The sequence below is a fragment of the Corvus kubaryi genome, unplaced genomic scaffold, assembly GCF_017639235.1.
Source record: "Corvus kubaryi isolate FWS band 111438036 unplaced genomic scaffold, C.kubaryi_AGA036_p1.0 37127, whole genome shotgun sequence".
In the NCBI taxonomy this organism is placed as follows: Eukaryota; Metazoa; Chordata; class Aves; order Passeriformes; family Corvidae; genus Corvus; species Corvus kubaryi.
In genome coordinates, this window is record NW_024581032.1 from 1,085,616 (window position 1) to 1,108,470 (window position 22,855).

The 22,855-nt window shown below is 46.9% G+C and overlaps 1 long non-coding RNA gene across 1 annotated transcript in view; it reads right to left on the minus strand.

The window, feature by feature from the left end:
• The window catches only part of LOC121661245, a 34,820-nt gene extending 19,098 nt beyond the window's left edge, over positions 1-15,722 (minus strand). Inside the window, exons 1-2 of the long non-coding RNA XR_006014894.1 lie at positions 15,712-15,722; positions 13,063-13,074 (exon numbers count right to left, since the gene is read on the minus strand). This is a non-coding gene — a long non-coding RNA (uncharacterized LOC121661245). The remainder of the gene's footprint in view (positions 1-13,062; positions 13,075-15,711) is intronic.
• Between the last annotated feature and the right edge of the window lie 7,133 nt (positions 15,723-22,855).

Sequence of the window (22,855 nt, forward strand, 5' to 3'; positions counted from 1 at the left end):
ACCATCTACCTAATTTCGTTTTAACATCTCACCTTTGGCTTTCATATTCCTCATCGACCAGGTGGACCTCTCCTTTCACAGATCAACTTTCTTGGACTTTGAACACTGATAAAAGGCAAGTGCAGGTCCACAACCTGTGGCAGCACTCTACCTTTGCCTCCAAGTGTGCCTTTAATAACCTTTTCCCCTGAGTTAGCAGGAAATGTTCTCGTGCTGAAGTAAGTGGAGGGCCCTGGCTGGCTTGGCTTGGGATTGTTTTTATAATGATAACTTTGTTCAATAATGCATAGTGTGACAACAAAAAGCAGTTGTTTGGCTACCCTATTGTCCATGGAGGAGACTTGCTGAATTGGGGTAGGATTTATTCTGGGTGAGAATTCCAAGATGCTGTCAGCTTTGCTGGGGACTTAAAGGGCCAAAGAGGGAAGCTTTATACCTCCCTCATGTTAGACAGATATCAGGTACAGGAGTGCGTGGGCTCGCTCTGTGCAGCAGAGCTTCCAGCCTTAATGAAAAGTGTTGCTGCCTTGAGCAGAGTTTGTCAAGCTGGGGGGCAGTGGAGTAGAAGAACATTTTTCACCCCCTTTGGCTAAGCATCTTGAAAACTGTGCCTCAGCTGTGATTTTCAGCGTAAGATAAACAAGCAAAACAGACACCATTGACCCTTCCCTACCTGCCAAAACAATTGAGTCCCAAAACTTTTCATCATTTTCACTACAAGCCTGTCCAGTCCCAGAACAGGCTGCCCAGGGCAGTGGTGGAGTCCCCATCCCTCAAAAGATTTAACAGCTCTGTGGATATGGCATTTGGGGACAAGGTTTTGTGGTGGGTTTTGCAGTGCTGGGGGAATGGTTGAAGTCAATCATGTTAGTGATCTTTTCCAACCTAAATGATTCTCTGAACTGTCTTCTTTCCTGACAAAACCACTGTGAAACAGGTGTGGCTTTAGTTTTACTTAATATCCCTCACTTTAGTGCTAGTGTAGTTAGTGAAAGTAAAGCACTTAGAGGCTCTGGAATCCAAATCATAAAAGCAGTCACTGGAACAGAGGAGAGGAGGAAGAGCATGAAGTCTCCAAGGGTGATTCTTAATTATTTGACTAGGGCAAATGCTTCCAGCCTGAGCTGTTCCCAGTGATTGGAAGCTAGAAGGAGGAGTGGACAAAGGATGGAGATGACCAGCTCCTCATGTGGCTGAGTGTTTGCAGGGAAGAAAAGAGGCTGCAAGTGCCCTGCAAACGCCATTCCTGATCTTGGTAATCCATGGGGGTGCAGGGGCATGGTCTGCCATATGTGCATGTGTGGATGTGCAAGGGAGAAGAAGTTCAGCGCTCTCTCAAAGCAAATAAAGGTCTGATCTTTTCCCCAGATTCACCATAAACAGGTTAGAGAACTATGGGGTAGAGATATGAATAAAAAAAGATTTATATTTATTTTATTTAAGTTTTTTTAAAGACTTCAGTTCCATGACCTTCAGTTGGAGGAACCAAACTTCACCTTCCTTTTCTTAAAGTATTTTCTCCATCCAGCTAATTATAAAATGTTGTAGAGTCTTTGTGAGAAGAATTTTGGAGGAAACCTCAGGGAATGTGACATTAACTAGGGAGAACATCAAGAATAATAACATTAGCACCTACTGAATAGAAACTTCAACACAACCATTTATTTAGAGATGGTGTGTATTTGGACAATGCTCTCAGGCACTTGGTTGGACTTGATTATCCTTGTGGGCCCCTTCCAGCTCAGGATATCCTATGATTTGCATTGGATTCTTCTCATCTAGATTGAAATTATTTTAAGATCCAGCATGTGACTTATACCTGGGATTTCAGCTTCCACTGAGCATCCCCTTGGTAGGATACCTTTTCCTATCCCTGAATGATGGTGTTACCCCTCTGTGGATGTGAGCCTGTGCTGCCTGCACAGCATACCCCATGGGTGCTACTCTGTGGGTGCAGTGAGCAACGAGTGGCAGAAGAGAATCAACTCTCACCCCAGAGTGCTTAGGATGGAGCATAAGAAATGAATAGAACTCCCCAGCTTTCCAGTCCAGCCTCCCTGCTTCTGTCTGAATCCAGGCTGATGCAGGGGTGTGGATGAAATCCCAGGCACAAACTGTCAGCAGCCCTTGAACAGGGGCAGCATTGTGGCCACATGCCTGGAAAGGAAGGCATGTTATCCCTCTTGCCCCTGTGCACCTCTCCTCTGGCATCCCATGCTCTGGATTAATTCTTGTGAGCCTTTAGTACAAGGAGTGGGATCTTGTCTTCACCTGTGTCTGGGAGGATGGGAATAATGATTGTGCCTGGAACTTTAGGCTCCCAGAATGACACAAGTGGCTGTGATTTAGATGCATACTAATAGAGGGATTTAGCCTCCCAACACATCTGACCAGTCCAGAACTCTTTGGACAGCCTTTAATGAAACCTCCCCAGCCAAGGAAATCCTGTGCAAAGTAGGAAAGGTGCTGGGGAGAGGATGAGGGGGCTCATCTCCAAGATGTAGTAAGTTTGTTCAGTCTTAGCTGTTATACTTGCACAGGGAAAAATATAAATCAAGGTTGTGCTGGTCTATATCTGGCCAGTTTCACTCTGGAGTTCCTGACAGGTGACCCCAGGGTCCAGCTGCATTCTCTCAGTGCTTATTTTTGACATTGTAATCCAAATTGACGTTCAGCGCTTGAATATACAATAAGTTCATTACAGCTAAACCTTCCAGCTCAGGGATTTCCGGTTGGTAAGTCTCAGAAAAATCAGGATTCCCAGTGGTATCAGGCTGAAAACGTTTACAGATAAAATTCAAGTTTGCAAGTTATGCTAAAATGTTTTTGGAGCCAATGGTATTTTCAGCCCACTGCAGTGGTGCCTTATCCCTCCTTGTCCTATCCTACCCCTTCCTGCCTGAGATTGGAGGCGGAGGCCCCTGCCCTGCATAGCTCCTGAACAGGGTTTTGGTGCTGCTCTCAAGGGGAGTTCATTAAATTGCAGCAGATGAATCCACAGTCCTATGGCTAAGCACATTTCTTGAGCGTGTTTTTGGAACATTAAACTGTTTAATCTTGTTCCACTTTCTAAAGAGCATGAGAAAAATCTGCACAGCATCTTACCCAATCACTGTGGGATCACCCTGATAAATGCCACAAGCAGATAAGACTTGAGATATCCCAATTACCTCCAGGAGTGGGATGTTATCTCCTAATCTTTCCATGTCTAATGAAGGTTGCAACACAGTGGGGTTACTACTTTAGCTCTTGACCTGCTGGTTAATAAGCTGTTGTCATGAGGTGTGAATTTGGCCTGGGACTGGTCTGTGCCCATCTAGAACATGGACAGCAACTCTTCTGCTTCCACCCTTGATGGAGCTGATACCTTATAAAAACAGATACAGCTCTCTTCATCCAATGGATCTCAGCTGGAATTTGAAGCTAGTTTTCTAATAAGATGAAGGTAAAACAGTCACTGCTGTGTCCCAAAGGGGAAATATGAAGTGGCTCTGTGGGGGGTTGAGGGGTGGGAGAGGAGCTGAGAGGTTCCCCAGCACAGGTGATGCCAGAGTCAGAGGTACTGCTATAAAAAAAGAGATGCATCTCCTGCAAAACATTAATAAGATGGAAAGAGAACAGGAAAGGTCTCATTTCTACACATCCACCACGTGGTGAGAAGAAATGCATGGCCACACAGAAAGTGTGCAGTTGGGGTATTTTAGGAAAAAATCGGAACTGTAGGAGTAGGGAATATTAGAGGAGATGATCCAAAGAGACTGTAATCCCTGCTACTGGAGAGTGTGAGAACAAAGACATGGAATCATAGAATGGTTTGGGTTGGAAGGGACCTTAAAGTTTATCTCATTCTACCCCCATGCCATAGGCAGAGACACCTTCCACTAGACCAGGTTGTTTCAAGTCCTGTCCAACCTGGCCTAGAACACTTCCAGGGATGGGGCAGCCACAGCTTCTGTGGGCAACCTGTGCCAGGGCCTCCCTCTTACGGCAACCCTAGGGTATATTACCGTGTCCTGCAGCCATAGGGAGGAGGAGAGAAGATTCAGCAGGCAGGAATTGTGCAGCAAGATTGATTTATTTAATTATTTTACAAACTCTTCTATAGACTTTTTTCTTCATAGTCTAATTGGACAACAATCAGCCACCCCTTGGGGGTGATTGGCTAAAATCCTAAAACATCCATTGTCAAAATATTTTCCTACTATACCATAAACAAGACTTTTCAAGGCTGCAGGTGTTTGGTTGTTTACATAACTCTGCTACCTCTTCTGTGAACGAGAAAAGTCTCTCACGCGCTTAGAAAATAGCAAGAAAATCCTTGCTAGCAGCATTTTTGTATCTACACCTTCCCATCCACAAGGGGAATCATTCCTGACATATATGATGATAGAATCAGAGTAAACAAGACTGGAAGGACTAGCTTTGAGGTTTGGTCTGAGGTTACCCAGGGTTTTTGTCAGGAGAGTTTCAGGTATCTCCAAAGGTGGAGATTCCCTAACCCAGACCCCTGTTCCACTGTTTGACCACCTTCATGGGGAAAAGGCTTCCTAATTGGATTTTCTTATCTTCTAACTTGGGTTGTTGACTCTTTTCCTATCACTGAGCATCTCCCATGAGAGCTTGTCCCTCTCTCTTCTCTACACCATCCCAGAGCTGCAGACAGTAATGAAGTCTGTCTTTGCCTGAGCCTCTCTTTGTGTGCCCTGGGCTCCAGTTCCAACCAGCTTGATGGCTTCGCTGTGTTCTCTCACCATTTACCTGGTACTGCGGAGCCCAAACTGGGCCTAGTGCCCCATTTGGCAAGCGCCAAATGGAGAGAAGGAATTACTTCCCTTGTCCTACTGGCTCCACTCCTGCCACCACCACCCACAACATGGTTTCTGTTCATTGTCCCATATTCTTTCCACAAAAGCTGTTCTCCAGTCCAGCAGACTCCAAGCTGTAGACACCCTGAGAGATGTCCCGTCCTGTCTCAGCAACTGAGGGTGGTCTACTCAGGCTCCTGAATTCCTTTCCAGCTCCATGTTTTTGTTCATCCAAGTCATATGTATCCTTAATTCCCAAAGAATTCAATTTTAAAAATTGGGAAAAAGTTCCTGCTCTTTCCTCTCTCGGTGGTTTTTAAATTTTACACATCTTAAACCCAAGTAATTTGCTAGTCACTGGAAGTGTAGCATCCTGTATGGCTCCCATGAGAACATGTGTTAAAAGTAGGATTATCATTTGCAGGAGCAGCACAAGAACAAACCTGGTAACATCCTTCTGCAGCATGGGACCTGTATGGAGTATCAGCCATGCGATCAGCTCTTAACCACCAGACCTGGAAACAATTCCTTGCTGCATGCTCCTGCCTGCTGCTCTTGGTAGCTTTTTTTTGTAACAAATTACACAAGTGCTTTTCCTACAGGCTCATGTTTTTGTGGCAGGAGTGTCTAAAAGCAGCAGCTGAGCTGAGCCTCACTCCTCCAGGAGCTGCCTGGTCATCTAGAAGGGGATGGGCCTCTTCCTGGTGGCCACATGTCAACTTTCCCTAGGATTTGGAGAGCAGAGGCTGCTGTGGGGGTTTGCAAGGAATGAATCCATAGGTGAGAAAGTCCTGCAAAGTTTGATCTCTGAAAATGCCCTAAAGGAAGGGACAGAAACCTGCTCAACCTGAAGTCATAGACCTTGCTGGTTCAGACTGTTTCTGGTGACTCAGAATAGATCTAGGTCTTAAAATTTCACATTTCTAGGACTCATACATTCCCAAATGGTTCCTTCTCCCTGCCTCTGTGTCCTTCCTTCTTCTCCAACTAAGTGAGAGAAAGAGGCTGCCACTGCCAGGAAGGGAGCATGGGATTCCTGGTCCCCATGGCTTGGTGTGATGTCCAGTTGCTATTACAGCTATCACTTTTGCTGAAGCAGGGATGGTTCAGAACCCTCTGTACTCATCTGAAGTGAGGCTGTGAAGGTTTCTCCTGAGTGGCACTTGCTGCCCAAGGAGCTGCTGCTCATCTCTGAGGAGAAGTTGAGCTGAACTGGGAGATCTGGTGTTCCAAAGGGTGGCAGTGATCTGAGTGCTGGGTTCCTCCCTCTCCTGCACATCTCAGCCTAGGTGGAAATCCAGCTGTTGAGGTTAGCTCCAGCCTTCCAGGGTTTCTGGTTCTGGGGAGCATCCCTCCCATGCAATCAGCACATTGCTTTCAGTGGCTGCCTTCACTTTTGCTGTAGAGGTGAAAACATGAGGGTAAATGTCCACCCCATGATGCTCCTTGGCAAAATACTTGGAGCCCTTTGCAGGGAAGAACAGGATCAGCCAAGCTTTCTCTTTGTGTCTACCATACACTAACACCTTCATGTCCCTGAGGACCACCTTTCAGGCAGTTTTGGGAATCCAGGACCTACTTTTCATCTGAGGGGTGCAGTTTGTGCACTTAGCAACAGCTTAGACCCTGATCCTGGGGAAGTCAGTGCCAAGGATGCTGGCTGATGACACACTGCTCAGGTGACAGGCTGTGGGGAGAGGGATGGGTTAGAAACAGGAATTTGGTTCAGTTTCATAATGTTTCCAGTGAGTCTCAGTTTACAAATAGTTCAGGTCAACCACATGCTTCTTCTTTGACACTTTTTTGAGGCTGAGGATGCTTTGGGGTTAATACTTTGAAACTTTCCTTTCCTGGCTGCCCCCATCTCCTTGCCTGCCAGGAAATTCTAGCACAAGAGTCAAAAAGGTGCCTGTCTGGATTTACAAGGAGCCGGCACTGAGTTTTTCTCAGGGCATGGCCTGGCTAGTATCAAGAAGTCTATAAAGCATCATGGGTCCTTGGTGCTGAGCTGCTCTCAGGGCTGGTTTCCAAATGAGGGAAGGCATGAGTGGTGCTTGTCCCCCATTCTCAGCAGCATGGGAGCAAGCTGGGAAGACAGATAGGAGTGGTGCTTGAGAAGGGTAGTTTAACATCTGGAAATTATTAGCTGCGAAAGTCACCAAAGTCATGAAGAGTGATCTTCTGTCCTTGTGAGCTTCTCTCCTGAGAAGATGGGAGTTGCAACACCCACTTAGCAGGGTAGTAGTTGCATGGACAAACTCTAGGGCTTGGGTGTGGGGATTTGCTCTAAGAGTTCTCTTCTAGCAGTGTTTGGGATGTTGAGCAACCGATCTACCTTTTGCCATGAGCTGTGTGAGATGAGTATCCCAGCAGTGATCTCCTGAGGTTGGGTGAGGATATGAAGGCTGAAGGGAAAGAGCAGAGATGTTTGAAGTGCAGTTTAAATGATTGTTTTGAGCTCCAGTTAGATTCAAGGAAGAGAAGTGAGCATAGGGTCCCATTCTTTGGTACATCTTGGAATAGGATGTCTTGCTGTATAAGCTTTAGTTTTCCCCATCAGCAATAGAAACAACTTGTGAGGAGCAGCACATGTGGAGCCATTTCTACAAAGCTTCCTCCTTAGCCAGACCTACAGGTTGCATTTTTCCTAGAAGATTAGTTTTCCTTCTTTCTTCAGGATCACACTGTTACTTCACAACTCGGATGGCTCCCCCAAACTAGCCTACAAATCCTGAGGCAGGCAATGCATGGGTAGAAATCAGGAGACAAAGTCTGATAGTTTTCAAGTTTTTTTCATCAGTGATGCCTTTGTTTTCTTATTCTGAAGGATAGGAGAGCTAGAAACACTTGGAAATGCTTAGAATCATAGAACTGCAGAAGGGTTTGGGTTGGAAGGGACCTTAAAGCTCATCTAGTTCCAACCTTCTGCCAGACCTGGTTGCTCCAAGCCCCATCCAACCTGGCCTGGAACACTTCCAGGGATGGGGCAGCCCCAGCTTCTCCGGGCAACCCATGCCAGTGTCTTCATAGTTGTTGGGTTGTGCACATCAAACCTTCCTGCAAGTGCTGAAGTACAGGTGAGAAAGCTGGAAGACTCCTGGAAAGCCAGAGACTGAAGCATCCTGCACAAATTACAGGAGACGAGGTAATTTTGTTGGGTTGTGGGTTCTAATTCTTACGTTAATTGCACAATGGTTGGGTGTTATTCCTTACAACCATCCAAGTCCTCCCAGAAACTGGTCTGTTTGTTGCTGGTGGTGATGGGGAAAGAGAGATGCCACATTGCTTTCCTCAAACCAGGCAGGGAAGCAGGATCAGCTTCAGATTTTTTTGAAGCCAAACATGTCTGAAGGGTTTAGGTCAGGGATTTACAGTCTGCAGCATGGCCCTCTATGGTGAAACATGGGTGATTTGCAATGACTTTCTGGAAATTTCTGTAAGTTTGTACAGGCTGAGTGTGTTGTACAGTGCTTGAGTCCCTCTGAGGTCAGAACCCCAAGAAGAGGGGACTTCCTGAACAGAGAGGTCTGAGCTGAGCAACATCCACTCAACTAACCTAGGAGACACCATCCTCTGGTTCCTCTGCTTTTCTTCACACAGATATATCTGAAGGAGTGCTCCTGGATGGAACTCTGAGTAACCTGATTTAGTAGAAGGTGTCCCTGCCCATGTGTCTTGGTTTGAAGACAGGTGTTTGCCAAGGATGGTGGGAATCTCCCTTGGAATGGAAAATGTGACCCCTTTCTCTCCAAATTATTATAACTTTGAAATTACACAGCTTTCAGGTAAAGAAATGGGAAAAGAAATAACAGTTCCTTACTAGAATATATATATAGGTATATCTATAACAAGGCAAACAAACAGCACCACCAGCAGCAACAACCAACAGAACCAGGAACCCAGTGCCAGCCTCTCTCAGCTGTCGGGCCCTTTCCCCTTCCGTGCAGTTCCCCTCACAGCCGGCAGGGGGCGCTGGTGGCTCCCGGCCGGGCAGGGTGGGTGTGATGGTTCCCCGCGCCTGAAGGGGGCGCTGTGGAGTGAGATCGGCCACCTCTCTCCACATGGTTAAGGGCGGCAGGAGAAAGAGAGAGAAGGGGCTCCCTTTCCAAACTCATGGGGGGCAGCTGGTCTCAGGGCTACTCGGGAAGCAGAATGGACTGCAGCAGGAAACCTCGGAGCAGCAGTCTGGAATAGCAGAGGCGGGCACATCTGGGGTGGAAAACAAAGTGTAGTGAAGACTCCTGAGCTGTGCCAGAAACTACAGGATGTCCAGGTGGAGGTGGGCCCAGGGTGTCAGGTTAAAGTGTAGCAAAAAGCCCGAAGCAGCAACAGGAAACATCGGGGCTGGGCGGTGGCAGATGGGCTGCTGCAGGCAGCTGCCACAAGCAGTGGGAGATGCTCCCTCTGGAGTGGGGAGGGGGTCAGGGTCCCGGCTTTTCCGCTGGGGCACCCAACCAGATGGTGAGGGTCCTTCCCAGTGAGGTCGGATGTTGAAAAGGTCCCAGTACAATGGCCGCTCTTACCAGCAAAGGCTCACCCACAATAGGAGAAGCAGTAAAGGGCTGAACTCTGTGGTGGCAGTGAATTCTCCCCCGCAGTGGCATCAGCCTGACCGGTCCCAAGAGCAAGAGAGAGCAAGAAGCCTCGATATCTCTGCCTTTCCCAAGAGAAAGCCCCCCATCTAAGAGAGTACAGCCAGCTGCACCCCTTTCCCCCATCTTGGCCACTTCTTTTGTCTTTCTTAAGTATCCTCATTATCATCTCTTAGGCAACAAATGGGAGAAAATTCCCTGAGAGAAAGGGAAAAAAAAGGGAAAAATCCTTACTTCCAACACCATAGCAGGGGTGTTGGAGCAAGATGAGCTCTAAGGTCCCTTCCACCAAATCATTCTGTGATTCTAGGATGTTTTTCTTCAAATGGAAAGGTTATATCAAGTTTGTTTTTTGGCAACTTCAGCATATATGAACAGAGTAAAAGTAACCTCTGCCCCAAAGAGCTTGAAGTCTAAATGTCAAAGAAGATGTAGATGACTGAGGAAATGATGAATCCGTAAATTAGTGAGGAGAAAGATGTTCTCTGTATTTCAGTTCCTTTATGAAATCCTTTTCAAGTATCTTGCTGAATGAGAGTTTTTGCAGCCCTGGCTCAGTGTTTGGAGGCTGCCCTTGAATTCAGGCACTGGAACAGCCCTAGGATTGTTCTCCTATTTTGTTTAAATATCAGAAATCCTCACATCTCCTGGAATATCAATCTGTCAGGCTGCAGAGGTCATTAGACCATTAAAATAACGCATGGAGCACCTGCAGCCTTTGTGCTTTATTGTTACAGCTGTGCATGTGCACATGGGAAGAATTTAGATATGAAAGAGGGTAACATTACTGCGCAACCCAGGAACACTGGAGCAACCTGATTGAACAGCAGATTTAGCTACAGAGCACCTGGTTTGTCTTTCCCTGCCTTCACAGCTCTGGGCTGGGAGGTGTGGGGTGATCTACCGCACTTTGCTATGGAGATCACAGTTTGCTCTCTGAATTAAAGCAGGGAGAGATGCAGCATTTTGTGTCAGAGTAAGGCAGTGAACTTGCAGAATAAAGTTAGGGTTGAGCAACCTGATTTGAAAGAGCTGTGATCTCACGGTGACCAGAGGTTGGACTGCAACTTCCAGAGGTCCGTCCAACCTCAATTATTTTGCGATTCTGGTTCTCACCACAACGATGTGAGCCACAAGTAACTAGTTCTGGTGTAAACATCCCAGATGGTTATGGTAAGTGGTGCAAAGTCTAACTAGCCAGTAACTAGTGGTATTCCCCAGTAATCAATGCTGGCATTAGTGAGTGTCTTCATTGATCACCTGGATGAAGTTTGCTTGCAGAAAGCTTGTGGATGGCAGTAGACTTAGGTAGGGAAGTGGCCAATGGACTGGAGATCAAGGCTGGTACTCAGAAGAGGGCCCTGGGCAGGCCTGAGAAATGGGATGTGGTGGCTGGTGAACATACATTACACGGGACAGAGAGTTCTCAGTAAGACAGGTCCCTAGTACCACAGGAGCCACTTTGTGTTGGGGTGGCCAAAGGGGCTTCTCCTGGGATGCTTGTTCTGTTATGTTAATCTGTCCCAGTTTGGATTCCCCTGTTGGCCGTTAGCCTCTACTCCTCGTCACTCCCCCAGAGCTTCTCCATTGATCCCCGTTCCCTTGTCCTGCCTTTTCCCCACCCCTGGATAAAACTGTGAGATTCGGGATAATGTTCGTATTTGCCTCTGCAACCTTGGACAGCGTAGAAGCAATAAATGCTCCTGCCGGAACGCATGCAAATGCCCTTCTTGACTCTTTGCTACTGACTGTAATACTGAACCCACCCGTGCATCTGTGGGTGCACGTGGGAACCCATGGAGCCGGGCAGGGATGGTATTAAATGGCGCCTGAATGTGGATGGCCTTGGACCGTCTCTGAGAGCGACTTCAGCACAGCTTCGCCGCTGGAATCAAGTTGCCTCTTGAGCAGCCATTTCCCCCGAAGAAACCTCTGAGTTCTATCAGGGGTCTCGGAAGGGAAGCCAACAACCTTCTGGGGAAAGAGAAGACTGGTCTAAAGTGGGTGGACCACCCTCGAGACTTTTATTTGACCCTCTAAGGTAATATGGGTCACTTTTGTGTCCTCTTTTGTTAATTTCCTTTTATCTTGAGGGTTGGGAAGAAAGGCAGATGGGGGCAGAGTTTTCTCATCTCCTGTGAGAAGCCTTTCTCCCAGTTCTAAGAGTCCTTGTTTGTGAGAATTTTCATTATACAAAGGAAGATTTAAAACATTTTGTTTAGTGGTTGTTTCAGCAGTGGTTAGTTGAGTATTTAAAACACTTTGTGCTATGGTTGTTTATGTCTGGAAAAGGTTATTTGCTTTACAAGCTAGCAAAAGCTATTGATAGTAAAACAGTTGGGAAATGTTAACCCCAGTTTAAAAAACCCTTTACCGCTTTCCTCTCCCTGCATCCCTGATCCCTCTGCCCTGCTTCAAGGGAAACCAGGAGATAAGATTCTGCCAGAGTGCACAGGTCCACTACCGTCTGCCTGCCCTCTCCCGATCTCCTTTGTTCCCTGTCTATGGTTGTGCTGGCCAGGCCACCCCAGGTCCTACCCCAAACCTCTTCCCTGTACCCATTTCCCCGGTTTCTTCCACTTTAAATTTGCTCCAAGATCACAGTGGCAGCAGAATCGGTACCGCAAACCCAGCTGCTGCCTTTATTTTTAATTCTCCTGCCTCCATTCCCCTCAAACAAAATGGTGAACGCCACGTGGAAGCTGTGGCGGGCTTTTCGCCCGCGTGCGGTCCCTCTTCCGTCCTGTGCTTCTGTGGGTGCATGCGGGACCCCACAGAGCCAGGCAGGGATGGTATTAGTGGGCTGACAGGAACTTTACCGAATTCAACCAGGGCACATGTGAGTTTTTACATCTTGAATTGAACAATCCCATGCAACACCAGGGATGGGGTCTAAACCTTAGACCACAGCTCTGCAGGCAAGGACAGACAAGACTCTGCCCCCATCAACTAGTGTGAATAACTGAGCTTTGCAAACTCTTTCTGCCACACAGAAAGGGTGCAGTTCATCAGGTAGAGGCTTGAAGGCTTTCCTGAATAAAATACAAAGGAATGTCCCATGAGGAACTACTGTACAGCCAAGGAGAACAGACCTTTTCCCAGCTGTTCAACACATGCTGCAGCTTTTCCTAAGAACTGCATCTTCCAACCCCTGTCTTTCCACCCACAAGCCCCAAAAACTATGCACTTAGCAAGAGGAGGAGGAAGCTCTTCACCAAACGTTGGTCTTTTGCTTTTCATTATTCCTCTTAAATGGTGAATCATAGAATTATTAAGATTGTAAAAGCCCTCTAAGATCATTGAGTCCAACTAATCCCCAACGAACTACCAAGGTCACCATTAACCTATGTCCCCAAATGCCACATCCAGGGATGAGGACTCTACCACTGCCCCAGGCAGCTTTTGCCAGGGCTGGACCATCTTTTCAGGGAAGGAGTTTTCCCAATATCCATCCTAAACCTCTCTTGGCACAACTTGAGGCTGTTTTCTCTTGTTCTGTCCCTTGTTCCCTGGGAGAAGAGCCTGACCTCCACCTGGCTATACCCTCCCATCAGGGAGTTGTGAAGAGTGAGCCTCCTTTTCTCCAGCCTGAGCCCCACCAGCTCCCTCAGCCACTCTTGGTGCTGCAGCCTCTTCCCCAGCTCCGTCCCCTTCTCTGGACATACTTCAGCCCCTCGCTGTCCTTCTTGTTGGGAGGGGCCCAGAACTGCCCGCAGGACTGGAGGTGCCTCAGCAGTGCCTGGAACAGGTCACTGCTGTGGTCCTGCTGCCACACTATTGCTGGTACAGGCCAGGTGCCCTCGGCCTTCTTGCCCACCTGGGCACACCTGGGTTCATTTCCAGCCAGCTCTTAATCAAAATGAAGGAAGAAGACAAAGCCTGGTGGACATTTGCAAGTCCTTCACTTGTATTTGTGCTCTGCCACAAAGTTCCTGTCTGTTAAGTCTTCCCACACAGAGGTGTCTTCAGGAGTCCTTCTCAGGGGCACCATCAGAGAGGTGTCAAAGCATGGAGGTATTCCAGGGATGTGGGTGCTCATACTCAATCAGCTGTAGTGGGGCAGGGTGTGTTATGTCCATAAACATGAGCATTTGGGTTGCTGCTAACCTTTGGTGGAGGCCAGGAAGTTTTTCTCCAGCCTTCACTACCCTGCTGAGATGCTGATGAGGGATTGTCTGGAGATGTTGTGTTGCTGAAATGCCCAGATTTCCTTCCTAGGCCAGACAAAATAAAGAGCTTGGATTCTTTCCTGCATTGGCTGCTGGTGCTGACACCTCTCTGGGGATGGCGCTGGAAGGGCCAACATGCAACTGCCCTCTGATGACAGGCTCAGTAAACACCTTCTCGGGCTGAAGAAGTGAAAAATGATAGTAATTTCCTGCTCACACCAACCAAGCAGAAAAGTTCCCCCACGAAGTTTTATGAGGCTGCAGAGCCTGGAAATATATTAAAGGCAGAAAGGACTAATCAGCGAAGAGGGAAAAACTGATTGAGAGGAAATTAATGCTGTGGAACTTCGTGAAAATTTAGAAACTCCTCTGAAGACCTGGGGTGTGATTCTGACCTGACCCAGAGAGGTGGCAAAACTTCACTCGATCCAAGGCTGCAGGTTTGCAGAGCCCCTTGTGGAGACTTTGACACACTGAAAGTGGGCAGGAACTGATGCAAAGTGTGGATGCAAAGCAGACAGATTTCTAAGCACTGGTGTTTCCCTGCCCTAATGATAGAATAAGTCTATTGCAATTATCATGAGTTTTGTGGGGTCTCATGGTATCTTCAGGAACATCCCAACCACTGTTGTTCCATGGAGGCTGCCTATGCCCTGCTCATTGGTGAGTCCTTCAGGGAATGGCATAGGAAGGGATGTCTTACCCTGTTACAGGGCACATGCACTTACAGGTATGTATTTTCAGATGTCCTAGCTCCAACCCAGAGGTTGAGGCACATGTGGGGACATGTCCAGACCCTGGTTCCTTCTTACACCTTCCATCCTCTGCAGCCAAACTTGGTAGTTTTCCAAGGGCTGGATCTTTTCCCAGCTGTTCAAGGCCTCAGGTCCCAGCTTTTCCTGTCCCAGCCACCTTCCAGAGCCTTGTGCTTATGCTGCAAGCCCAGGAACTTGGTTTGGTGTGGACTTGAAGCACCAGCTACTTCCCATGGGCTGGACAGGAAGCAGTGTCCTCTGTGTAAGAGCCCCAGGAGAAACAACCACTCTGGGGGTGGCTCTGCTGCTCTTCCACTGTGAGGGATTTCATTGTTGCTGAGGAGTCCAAGCAGAGGTGCAAGGGAGAACATAAATGGGAAAAAAATTGTCAAAATGGAATTTAAAAAGAGAAACGCTCTAATTTTTGTATGGTTTGTGGTATTCATTGCCTTCAACTTGCCAAAATGAAGAAAAATATGGTAATTGCAGTGAGTGTAGTCACACAACTGTTGTGAAATATTGACTGGGTGACTCTTAGGAAAAAGCACCTTTCTTCTTAAATGTGTCCCTTGAAATTTGCTGAAAGAAAAACAATGCTTTCTGAAGAATCCGGTTTGAGCTATGGGGAGACTACAGACATGATCTAGTTGAAGGTGTCCCTGCTCATTGCAAGGGTGTTGCACTAGATGACCTTTAAAGGTCCCTTCCAGCCCAAATCATTCTATGATTCTTTGATTTTCCAAATTGAGGGCAACCTTGGCTTTTTGCAATTCCACTGCAAGTTTTCTATATGAACTCATTACTGACCTTGTTGTTAACCTTATTGTGTTTTTTTCATTAATAACGTCCCAATATCATGGCTACCTTTCCCCTCAAGGATCTTCAGCTGCTTTTGACACAAAGGCAGGTTTATTATCTCTGCTTTAGAGATGGAGAAAACAAGATGTATAAATGGGATTGGTCTCATGTAATGGAGCTTTTTACATCTGGACTAATTGCTTGAGACTCCCTTTATCGTTTGTTGGGGTTTTGGGAGTTCCCCTTCTGTTTTTTTCCCTCTTGAGGAATTTCTCCCATATATGTTGCCAGGGAGACAAATTGCTGGGTACTTAGGAAGGACAAAGGACCTAGCCATTGAGGGTGTGGTCCAACAGGCTACTCTCTTTCACCTGGATGTGTGGGCGGTGTGTGCTCTGTGTTCAGAAGGAGAGAAAGGCTGCTGCCATCTTGTCAGCACTGCAGGCTTTCTGCTTTCAGCTGCCTTCTTTCTACCAGAGAAACCCTGGGATTCCCAAACCCGCCTTTCCCTGCCCCCACCACTGTGTTTGAGCCTTCACTACTCTGTAGCTCCCGCATGTCCTGCCTGCCAAGACCTCCCAGGGTTTCCCACAGCAGCTCTGGAGTTTGACCCATCTCGTCTGCCACCCGGGATTTGTGCTTGTCCCTGCTGTTCCAGCCTGCTGTTCTGGAGAGTCCAGCCGGACACCAGGATTGGCTGCCCAGGGGGTTTGTGAAGCCTTTTGTTCCATCTCTTCCCTGGGATCCCAGGCCGCCATTGCCACATGCTCCCCGAGCTCACGCTACAGCGCCCCCTGCAGCCACAGAGGAGCCATCGCACCTGCCCTGCTCACCGGGAGCCACCAGCGCCCCCTGCCGGCTGCGAGAGGAACTGCACCCAGGGGGAAAGGGCCTGACAGCCGAGAGAGGCTGGCACTGGGTTTGTGGTTCTGTTTGCTGTTACTGCCATAGTTATTGTTGTTTGTTTGCCTTATCATACATACATACATATATATATATATATATATATATATATAAGAAATAGTAAAGAACTGTTATTCCTATTCCTCATACCTTTGCCTGAAAGCCCCTTAATTTCAAAATTATAATAATTAGGAGGGAAGGGGGTTGCATTTTCTTTTTCATTTCAAGGGAGACTCCTGCCTTCCTTGGCAGACACCTGTTTTTCAAACCAAGACATTGTTTCTGGAGAGAACAGACACTCCTACTCATTACATCCTAATATAGATGATTAAAATAGGTTAGGTGACCAGCTTCAGCATATTTATGCAATGTGTCTGATGGGCATCTACAGAGAGAGGAGGGCAGAAGTAGAGACAGCCTCTCTAGGAGCATTTTTTCTCTTTAACTACACATGCAAGATACTCGTATCTAAATAGTCACAGGCGCTTTCCCGTACTAGTATGTGATGATGGATGGATAGATAACCTTTCTCCATAAAAATATACATAATTAAGGGTAAATTTTTCATTGTCATCTCCAGCTCGTGTTGAACAATTTATTTTCTTCCTTTTTTTTTTTTTTTCCATGGAATATTGTGGGTGAAGAGATCTGACCTATGTCTAACATAATATACTTGGATGGGTTTTTTGAGTAATGGCAGTGTTATTGTACAACCTTCAGCAAGAACAATTTGCAAAGTGTTGTAACTTTTGAAAATGACCTGACAACAACTCTCCAACCAGAGTGGTTTTACAGGGATCTGTTCCAGCTCCACAGGGCTTGGAAAGAGGGAGGCAAAAAAAAAGGCATCAGAGGTCTGTGCAAGCTGCCCTTCAGCTTTGTAGTGTTGGTAAAGGGGCCTGGTGTCTGCTATGCAACACCCATGTAAGTGTGTTATTCTCTTTGGGGCATGAAAAGCTCCAAGTGCTCATTTTTTTGAAATAGTCTAAACCTAGAGTCACAAGGTCACCTTTATGATTTTCTCAGAAGGTTTATCTTCACCCATGGCTGTCTACTACATGTGAACAGAGAGCCAGCAGACTTGTGCCCAGAAGCTGAAGAGACCTTATGGATAAGAAGACAAACACATAACTGTAGGTGTTGTTGCCTCCCTTGTAGTCACACAGTTCCTCTGGGCCACCAGGACTTTGCTTTGGTCCATTTTCTCCAGACTTGCTCATGATAAGATACAGGTCTTTTGAATTTAGGTGAGACCTCAATGCAAGCTGCTACTGTAACAACTGAGGTCCTCATGATGTAGCACAGGCTGCTCTGGTGCATCCAGAACTCCTGGTGCGATTCTTACTTGCTAGGATTTTTAGAAATTAATTTCTTCCTCCATGTGGGGTTTGGGTCCCTTGAGGGGCTGAATGGAGAAGGTGAATGTTCAGAATCAGGCTTCAATTGGCTGAAAGCCACTTGTCTGCCAAGATCTACTTCACAATCCCGTGGCAGAAAGGGCTAATGTGGGACTCCTGTGCCGTTGTGCCAAGAGTAACAGCAACAAGAGAAATCGGCTATGGAGTCAGGGTCAGATGGGGTGACACCCTAATGTTAAGGTGCTCTGATGGTTATCAAAGTATTTAAAGAGGAGTTTTGCTGTATGGGTAGGATGAGGAGACTGCAAGGGAGAGGAAGAGCAGGTTCATGGTGAGCTGGTGTAGAGAAACCTTCAGAGGTGTGGTGGGACCCTGAATGGCAGGAGCACTGATACCAGCACCCTGCAAATACCAGTGGAGTTAAGATGGATGGATTTTTTGTTTGTAACAAAGCAGTGACAGAAAGCATCGGCTGGGGAGCCATGCTGGGCATTCTACCGACACCCTCTCGTGTGTGCCACAGCTCTGGGGCCCAGGGGAAGTCAGCCTCTTTCCTCTGATGTCAATGGATGCTGTGGGTCTGTTAATGTGCAATTAGCAGGATCTGGTCACCTCTCTCACTTCACCTGTTCCAAGTGGCCTCTCTCTTGAGTGTGACAAGGGGAGGGGGCTCAGCCAGACTCTGTGGTTGAAGTCGCGGGCACTGCTGAAATGCAGCAAAGCTGATACAACCATAATGAGGGAAAAGGGCTGCCTTATTAATTACGGCGGATTACAGAGGACAGGGATAGGGACAGGGACAAAGCAAGCCATCCGGGCTGGCAGATTAGATGGCTGGAAATCTCCCCACATTGCCTGAATCCTCTTAACCATGTTTTAATCATAGGAGCCCCATGCTGACATCCATCTCCCAGGAACCTCTGTCCATGATATCCCTCCATCCAGTGAGACTAAAAATTTGGGCTACAAGAGAGACATCAAGTTCACCTGGACTCCCAAAGATGTCTGACCAACACCCCCTTTCTCCCCTCTGAAAAGAAATGGGCAGCTGAGATGTCCTGACTGCCTTCCCTTGAGAGGAGCCCTTCCACCTTTGTGGTACCAGGCTCCGCTGGAAGCAGTAAAGTTGACCTGAACCATTATTAAAATAATAGAGAGACCCCAGAGGGTCTTTAACCAGGAGACCTTTAATAATTACTGCCTCTAAGGCTGTTGTTCCTCTATTTGAACCAGAGTTTCTCATGCTGAGTCCTGGAGCAGAGCTCAAGTGCATTCCCATAGGGGTATGAGTGCCATGTGTCTTAATTGTCCTTGATATTTTCGTAGTCATGTCAAGGGTTTCCTTGGAAATGTTATATACATATATAGCCAAGAAAGAGTTTATTATTTGCTGTCAGGGGGCAAATAACACCAAGGCATCTCTGAAGACATATATAACATATCTGTGTAATGTGGAGGTTAAAATAAATCAGTAAAAAAGAACCACTCTCTTGAGGGCAATATACTGTAAAATATTTCATCAGAAGGCCTGGATATTATTGCATTTGCAATTAATCTTCTTGGTTATAGCACAGCTTGTTTTCTCCTGCCACACTATCTCTGTTTTGAGCAGCTAGTAGATGTCAGGGGGAAATTCTTTTGGCATTGTTTTTGAGAAAATTCCTGTCTAAGTTGTAAGCTGTTGAATTTCTTCATTCGTTTCAGGTCCGAATAAATGCCTGATATGGTTGGAGATGCCTTGGTATCTCTGCTGTCCCCCAGCTTCTCTGCTTGGTTTGCAGCCAGGGATCACTTCATGCAGCTGGAGGCTTAGCTCTGGCAAAATGATAACCACAGCACTGACCATCTTTCATCCACTCCATGCAAGTCATGAATATTTTATTATTACTAATCCTGAATTTTGCCTGGGTTTAAACACTGGCTTTTGAACATTTGTAACCCTTCAGTTATCAGATCATCATGTTACAAGTGTGCTTTGACTTGATTTTTATGACTGGAATAAGTAGTTGTTGTTTTTAAGATGTGTGGTGGGGACAAATCTTGTATAACGAATAGACGCTTGCAAGTAGCCACGACACCAAATGGACTTTGGGAGCCAGTGTTCGGGGAAGGTGATGGGAAAAGACACTTTGTGGGTGGTTCTTGCATGCAAGGAGGCCATCTTGGTGCAGATGTTCCCCTCCTATCACATGCACCATCGGCATGAACCTCGCCCCCAGGAAGGGTCAGGCTCTTTCACAGAAAGAACTCAGCAGGAAGGTGCCAGAGACCCACATGTCATTCCCTTTCTCCGAGAGTCATTGCAACACATTTTTTTTCACACAGGGGAAAAGGGGAACAAATGCAAACTGTGAGTCCCACAAAACAGAAACACTATTGAAATGTTTTCTTGGCAGTTCTCCTCCTCAGCTGTGCACTTCCTGACTCTTGAGCAAGAGCTGATTGCTGTGAACAGCCCTGCCCCTCAAAGCAATGACCTGCTAGAGAGGGCCAGTGCTCTTGTGAAGGGTCGTGTCTGGGAAGAGGATGCTTAAAGGTAAAAGGTTAATGCAGGAGGAAAGAGAGAGGGTCTCTGACATTTGGAGATTATATAAATGCTCCTGCCTGTTATGTCCCCTGGCAGCCCTCCCTGCCCTTTGAATGCCTTTGCTTTTTAGCCCAGGCTGCTGCAAGTTCAAAGTGGCTTTTCTCCCTGTATTGGAGAAAAAGTGGTTTGGGAAATCTTCTCCCTGGTTCATGATCTATTTTGATTTGTATGTTTCCTCCTAATGTACATGGCTTTTCCATGGGAGGCTGAAAATCATGGAATCATTTAGGTTGGAAAAGCCCTCTTAGATCATTGAGTTCAACCATTAACTCAGTACTGCCAAGCCTACCACTTAAACCATGTTCCAAAGTGCCGCATCTACATGGCTTTTAAAACCCCTTTAGGGATAGTGACTCCACCCCTGCCCTGGGCAGCCTATGCCAGGGCTGAACAACTCTTTGAGGGAAGAAATTTTTCCTAATTTCCAATCTAAACTTCCCCTGCTGCAACATGAGGCTGTGTCTTTGGAGGGTATATATTTGAATCAATGCAATATGTGACAGTTTTGCTGTGATGGAGAGAGGCTGCAGCCGTGGACCCGGTGCTTGGAACCAGAGATGCTTTCTAAACACAAATTACAGGTGTGACCTATGTTTCTTTTGTGCCATGGTGTTTGTTGCAGGCAGGCATCCTTGATGCCTTAAGAGGCCACCTAAAAACAGAGACTAGACAGGAGTAAGGAAATAAACGTAGGTATTTATTTGAAAGGCCTTCAAAAGTACACCATGGGGAGCCAGAGGCTACTGCCAAAACGGACCCCAAGATGGACTACAGGTCACAAGTTCTTCACACTTTTATAGGTTTGGTTCATTTGCATATCAGGGTTAATTCTCCAATTAAAGCTTCAGTTTAATGATGTAATTTCCCCTCAGCTTGCCCCCCTCTTAGAGGCTTTTGATTTATACTTTTTGGGCCTAGGACGGTCTGGGTGTCCTTGAAGAGCAGGCCCGGAGAGGCTTTGTTATGTCTACCTAGCATGAGAGAGCAAAAGTTAACAGGCTACAAGAAACTTCAGAGTTACACACTAGGCAGTATAGGATTTGAAAAATATAAAAGTTAAAACCTAAGGCATCATCCTGATGCACCTTGCCCCAGATCAGGCAAGGCTCATCTGTATCCTTCAAGCAGCAGCAGTGGTGTGGACTCCCACAGGAGCCAGCAAGTTTTCATCTGCCTCTAGAACTGCTCTGTAGGCTCCTGCCTTCCTGGTAGGGGTTGTCACCATCTTGCCTCTTTGTTCCTGGGGACATATGGTCATCTGGGGATGCACTGTTTTGGAAGGGAAGATGTGACATCATCTTCCCTTTGTCCTCCAAGCCCTCTGGTGAGCCACCATCTCAGAAAAGGGCATTTCCAGCATTTTGGGTCTCTCTTTATTCCTGAGGAGTTAATGAGATGTAGTAGTTTGGTATTTAGCAGTTAGTTACTGCTATTTTTTGCCTTTGGCTGTTCTGTTTGTTAGTAAATTGTGATTTTTTCACTTACATCTACTTGTCTTTGTTCCTTATTGGTGAAAAGGTATTGGTTGAACCTATAAAGGAAGACAGCTCATTCCAGAGTGTTCTCCTTTTAAATTGTCTTAAACCAAGACACAGACATAAAAGAGATATCATGTTCATTGCTCATTTCTTGGGCTGTGCTGTTCGTGTTCGAGAGTGAACAGATCCTGACAAAAAGGAATTCCCAGCTCACTTTGATAAATTGGCATTTCCCCACAGAGATTCCTGTTACATGTTTCAGCTTAACGAAGAGTAGGGATCATGAAAAGGATGTTTTCCATGACCAGCATGCGGCACAGAGACTGCCCACCCCAGCAGGGATGTTTGCCTGAGGCTTGTGGCAGCCGTCTTAGGGCCACATAGTTTTCACGTTAAAATAGAAGTCTTCTCTCTGTCCGGCAAGAGTGTGGGAAGGGATAGTGAAGGGGGAATATATGATCTTCCCTGCCTGTGCTGAAAGCAGAAATAAGGAATGGTTTGTCCCCGTGGTCTCTGGAAAGGATGCATCCCTCACACTAGCTCTGGCAATGAGCATCCCATGTGTTTTCCTATGTGTCCTGGTTTAAAAGACAGGTGTCTGCCAAGGAAGGCAGGAACCTTCCTGGAATGGAAAAGATTACCTCCTCCCTCCAAATTATTATAACTTTGAAATTATGGGGCTTTCAGGCAAAGACACGGGAAAAGGAATAACAGTTCTTTACTAGGAAAAAAAAAAGTATATAAACAAACAACAATAACAGCAACAACAAGAAGCCAAAACCCCAATAACAGCCTTTTTCTCACCCTCACCCGTCAAGCAATTTCCCGTTTGGTGGAATTACGATCACAAACAGTAGATGGCACTGTTGGCCCTGGCAAGGTGGTGGCTGCAGTGACTCCACCATGGCTGCAGTGGGCGCTGTTGGCTCCTGGTGAGGCAGAGGGTGGCTGAAGCAAGCTGTGAGCATCCCCAGGGGGTAATGGTGGCCCTGGGAGGAGAGAGAAGGTGGAGGGTGGGGGGTGTTTCAGTTTTCCTCTGGATCTCACATGTCCCGTGTGATTCCCTGGCAATGGCAATAGCAGCAGGTGGGGTTCTCATAAGCAGCTGAGAGGTGCTTCCTGCACAGAGAGGGAGGAGATGGGGGCCCAGGCTTCCCCTGCAGCACCAATGCAGCTAGTGCATGTCTCTTTCCCAGCAAGGTCAGGTGTTAAAAGGTTCCAGTCCAACAGCTGCTCTTGTGATCACCAATGGTAAGGAGAAACAGTGAAGGAAAACTCAGCAGTAGCAGCAAGTCCTCCGGGTAGCAGGAGTCCAGCAGCAAAACCACAACCATCTGCCCTCCAAGGTGGGCAAAGGCTCCCTTGCCTCCAGCTAAGAGACTGCTGAAACCACACTGCTTCCCCCCTCCC